Consider the following 5855-nt stretch of genomic DNA (forward strand, 5'->3'; position numbering starts at 1 on the left):
CATATGTTAGAATCATATGGTGGGCACTATTGTATATGAAGTTGTTGTAGAGAGTACTGTTCCGATAAAACAATCCATATCGGCTTTATCCCTCAAAGCCAGACAGTTCCAGAAGGAGGTGGAGGTTATGCTCAATGAGGACATCATCGAACCAAGCCTGAGCGAGTGGAGCTCGCCGATCATCTTAGTTCCCAAACCGGATGGGACTCAATGATTTTGCTTGGATTATTGGAAGATCGAGACTGTTACAAAATCAGACTTACATCCAATACCGACATTGGAGGACTGTATCGAGAAAGTTGGACAAGTCAGTTACATCACGAAGTTGGATTTAATGCGTGGTTTCTGGCAGGTATCTTTATCAGAGACAGTGAAATAAATTTCTGAATTGTAACAGCAAATGGTCTGTATCAATTCAAAGTGATGCCCTTTGGAATGACAAACACACCCAACACATTCCAAAGACTCATGAACAGAGTTGTAGCCTGATTAATAAACTGTGCAGTCCGTTTAGGCGATGTCGTGATCTTCACTAAGTCCTGGAAAGATCACTTGGTACAGTTGGCAGAGCTTTTTGAACGAATACGAGAACCAAAACTGCTGATAAAATTAAACAAAACACAATTTGTGAAAGCAGACATGATGTTCAAGGGACAAAATATCTGTCATGGAAGGTTGATACCATGGAACGCAAAGACAAAAGCAACCGAGGAATTTCCACGGCCAACCTCGAAGAAAAAAGGTGCTTCGCTCCTTCGGAGTCAGCGGATTCTATCGGAAGTTTGTTCCAAATGTCAGCAGTGTAGTAGCACCGTTTACCGACTTGCTGAAGAAAAACACAAAGTATTGGATGACAGAACAATGCCAGGAGACATTCGACCATTAAAAAGAAATATTGAGCACCAAATCAGTTTCAGCTACACCAAATGCTTGAAAACATTTCAAAGTTGCCGTCAATGTGAGTGACATAGGAGTTGGAGCTGCACTGTGCTGAGATGGGATCGTCCTTTTCAAAGAAGCTCAACATTCACCAGAGAAAATATTCCACGATTGAGAAAGGACTGTTGAGTTTGGTATTACAGTTATAACATTTTAATGTGTACTCACAAACAGAGTGTTGGAGATGGTTGTGTACACGGACCCCAATCTGCTGACATTTTTTGAACGCTTTAAAGGCTATTTCATTGGAGTCTTATGTTACAGACTTTTAATTTAAAAATCGTACACGTAGCGTGTCGTAAGTATGTAATCTCAGATGCGTTCTCACAGATTTAACTGATAAAGATTAGACGAGATTTGAAATTATCCAATGTTACATATAGGATAAGGGGAAGAAGTTAAGGTGAACTTAGATTTAGGTTATCGGTGTGTTATGGTAATGTGTTGAAAGAATATAAAAACAAATGAGACCGTGTTTTCATTATGATTGTTCTTTTTTGAGAGAGAAGGGGTTATGAATGTGTAAAGGGTATTGTACCTTTAAGAGAGTTGAAGGATTTCCAAGCACAGTGAGTTCTGGAAAATTTACAATGTAACATGTGGTCCAGCAGCTTGCAGTACCTGGGTTACTATGAGACAAAAAATAAAATCAAATTTGATCAATCCATTTAAATTATGTCCCAAGAATCTAAACTACAATCGAGTTTACATTTGGCATTTGGCAATATTATAAAAAAATGGAAATTACCCGATGATTTGGGATAGAAAGCTGAAAAGAAATTTGACCAGTTCGGGGAGAACTGCCACGGCACCAACATCGGCAGACTGACCGGAGAATAGCTCACCAAAATGTACCTTTATTTATCAATGACCTGTGAAACAGAAGCTCTAAGGAGAAGAAGCGAAGACAGAGGAAGATACAAAGAGAAGATTCGACAGCTGCCTGGTTCTGAAATTTGAATGTTTTGGTATATCTTAATTGGGGGAGGGGTGGGGTGGGGGGATTATCGGACCAGTATTATAGAAGAGTAAGTAAAAGATTGGTCAGAGAAAGGAGTTGCAAAAAGTTATGAGGTAATTATTCCCTGTTAGACATTTTTTTAAAAAATGTTAATTCTTGCTTTAAATAGTGACCTTTAGGATGGTTATTGGCCTTCCGAATTTTTACAAATTACAGCATGGGTTAAATCTTTTCTGTGTTGCAAGTTTAAATTAGCGTGGGGTGGTGGAGATGGTGGGAGGGGGGGAAGGTTTCCCCCGTGTTGTAACATATTAAATCGGATTTCTCTGCACAGATGCTGCCAGACCTGCAGAGCTTTTCCAGCACATTTCTGTCTTAGTTTCTGGTTTACGAAATCTGAAGTTCTCTTGACTTTCTTATGTGTATCATTGACAGCCACGGTTGAGGTCCTGGAGGACAGGAAGACAGCTAATGTTGTTACATTATTTGTAATTTGGCTGCAAAGAAAACCCAGGGAACGACAGACCAGTGAGTTTGATGTCAAGGGTGAATAAGTGTTTGTAGGAGATTCTGGGAGGCAGGATTTACATGCATTTGGAAAGGCAAGGACTGATTAGGGATATTCAGCACGTCTTTTTGTCTGGGAATCCATGTCTCACAAACTAGATTGGAGTTTTTGAAGAAGTGATCAGGAAGATAGATGAAGGTAAAGCAACATACGTTGTCTATGTGGACCTTATTAAGGCCCAACAAGGTTCCACATGGTAGTTTGTTTAATAAGGTTAGATCGCAGGAGATCAGGGAGAGCGATCCACTTAGATACAAACAGACTTGACTGTAGTAGACAGAGGGTGCTGGGAGAGATCTGCTGTTCCAATTGGAGGCCTGTGTCCAGCGTTGTGCCACAAGGACCAGGCTGCTGTTGTTCATGGTTTTTGTAAATGGTTTGGATGAGCATATTGGAACCGTGGATAGGAATTTGGAGGTGAAACCCCCAAAATTGGAGTTATGGTGGACAGTGAAGAAGGCTGTCTTAGAGAACAAAGATATCTTGATCTACTTGACAAGTGGGCTGAGGATTGGCTGATGGATCTTCATGCAGATAAATGCGAGATTTTGCATTTTGTTAGACAAAAGTGTGTAGGATTTATTCAGAAAATGGTAGCGCGCTGGGGGGAGTGTTGCCAAACAGGGAAACCTAGGGTCCAGGTACATAGTTCCGTGAAAGTGGAGTCGCAGATTGACAGGACAGTGAATAAGGCGTAAGGCAAGCTGACTTCCAATGGTCAGAGGATTGATTATAGGAATTGGCACATCATGTTGTGGCTCTACAAGAAAATGGTAAGGCCACATTTGAAGCAATTCTTGTTGTCCTGCTATTGGAAGAATGTTATAAACTGAGAAGGGGACAAAAGTATTTAAAATTATGTGACAGAGACGGGAAGTTTTAAGATATAAGGATAGGCTGGGATTTTGTTCCTTTTGCGTTGGAGGCTTAGAGGTGACCTTTATTACATCATGAGATGCATGGATAGGATAAATAGACAAGATCATTTCCTCCAGGTGGGTGTGTCCAGAACCAGACAGGATAGGTTTAAGGTGAGAGTGAAGACATTTAAAAGAGATCTAAGGGACAGTTGTTTCTCACAGAGGGTGGCGTGTATATGTAGCGAGCTTTCAGAGGAAGTAGCATTGGGGAGTACAGTTACAACATTTGAAAGACAATTGGATGTGTACATGAATACCAAAGGTTTGGAGGGGTGTGCGTCTAAAGAAGAAAAATAGTAATCATTCAGTTTAGGAAACCAGGTGAGTATGGACGAGTTGAGCCAAAATGTCTGTTTGAATATTGTATTATTCGAAGAGTCTATGACTTTTTCACGCCTCCTTCATCACTAGTCTTTAATTGCATTCAATTCATTTCCAGGTCAAAGCTCATCTGTAGATATTTTAAATGATCTAACTCTCCAAACCTTCTGAAATAGAGAATTCCTGATATTGATGTGGTTCTGCAGACCACAGCAGCATCAGAAACAGAATTAAATTCTGTTTAAATTAACGTTTTTCCTGGGATAATCCCTCAGTCTACCATGCCAACCAAGTTGATCTATGGTTCAGTGATGTATAGGTGAACGTGCCAGTGTCCCAATCGTGTGTACCTAAACCTGATGACAACCCGTTAAAGCTACCATAACTAACTGTCTGCATTCCAAACTGCAGCAATAACATGTGATAGAGAGGGTGTAATGATCACAACACCAACAAACCAACAGTCCTGTCACATCCAGCCATAAATGGTGATGGACGGTTAAACAATTTCATGGAGGAGAGGGCTCACTATTATCCCCATCCTAAATAATGGAACAGTCCTGTACATCAGTGTAAAAGATAATGATGTATTTTTGGCAAGATACTCCGCCAGACGTGTTGAGTGGATGATCCACCTCACCCTCGCCATGATGCCCACAGAATCACAGATGCCAGTCTTCAATCAATTCGATTTGCTTCAAGTGAAATGAAGAAACAGCTGAACAGAGTAGATACGACAAGGGCAAAGGGTCCTGACACGATTCCTGCAACAGGACTGAAGTCTTGTGCTGCACAACAACCGTGTCCCTGGGAGAAGCTGTTTCATTCCAGCTCCAACTCTGACATCTTCTTGGCAATGTGGAAAATTACTCAACTATGTCCAGTCCGCGAAGAGGAGAATAATTACAATCTGACCATTTGCCACCCCCTCAGTCCCATCACGATAGTTAAACTGGTAGAAATTCTTTTGGACAGATCTGTCAAACGGCACAGAAATAACCATCTCAGTGTGGTTTCCATTAGGTCCCTACGTGGAGATGGTGCTGTTGTGGAAATATCACTGGGTTACTAATCCGGTCCAGGCTAATGCCCTGGATAGCTGATGGAATTGAAAAGCAATTAACAACATATCGAGATCTAAAATCTGGTATCAGTAATGATGATGCTGAAATCAATGCCGATTGTAAACTCCAATTTGCTTCATCAATGTACATTCAGGAAGTGAATTCTGGCCTGGTTAATTCCATGCATTCCTGGTCTGGCCGAAACGATACTCTGTACACACATGCATGTGATAAACTTTTCAATGGTCTCGAAAACGGCAAAGTAGGACACAAAATTGTATCAAACTGCTCTGAAGTTTGTAAGGATAAAACTGACAGAATTCCCGGCACCAGCCTCAGTATCGGAAAAGGGAATGGGAAACACATTTCTGTTGACCCTGCAGAGGCCTCCTTCCTAACGTCTGAGAGCTTGTGACCGCCATACTCCAGATGCCTCCCGCTTCCTTTCGTGTCGAGAAATCCTTACTCATATTCAGTGCCTTCTGTTCCACTGCTTATGTGGCAGAGAAATTCCCAGAGTCACCAGTCGCTGAGTGCAGACATTTATTCTCATCTCAATGCAGAGTGGCCTGTCTGTACCTAATACGGTGGCCTCTTGTTCTAGACGTCCCAGGCCGGGGAATTATCATCTTCCAATATGTCTCACAATGTTATAGTTTTATATGTTTCACTGAGATCTCCACTCATTTTCCTGAAGCCCATTGAACACAGGCCTAAACGCCCCAAACTCTGCTCTCACAACAAGCCTGTCATTCCAGAGATCAGTCTGGTCATCCTTCACTGTACTCCCTCAATGTCAGGTTTGTCACTTATTAGGTAAGGAGACCAAACTACACACAATACTGCACAATGTTCGAGATGGGCTCTCACCAAGGCCCTGTACAGCTGCAGTAAGACACCCTTACTTCTGTCAGTCAATCCCCTAGAAATTAAGGTCAACACACCGTTTATCTTCCTGCCTGCTTTCTGCTCTTGCAATATTGCTTTCAGTGACTGGTGTACAAGGAAATACAGATCCTTTAAAATGTTACAGCTCCCCACTTGGTGGGTTTGTGTACACTGGTCAGCGTGTCAATACCATT

Source organism: Chiloscyllium punctatum, chromosome 52, assembly GCF_047496795.1.
Source record: "Chiloscyllium punctatum isolate Juve2018m chromosome 52, sChiPun1.3, whole genome shotgun sequence".
NCBI classification, from domain to species: domain Eukaryota; kingdom Metazoa; phylum Chordata; class Chondrichthyes; order Orectolobiformes; family Hemiscylliidae; genus Chiloscyllium; species Chiloscyllium punctatum.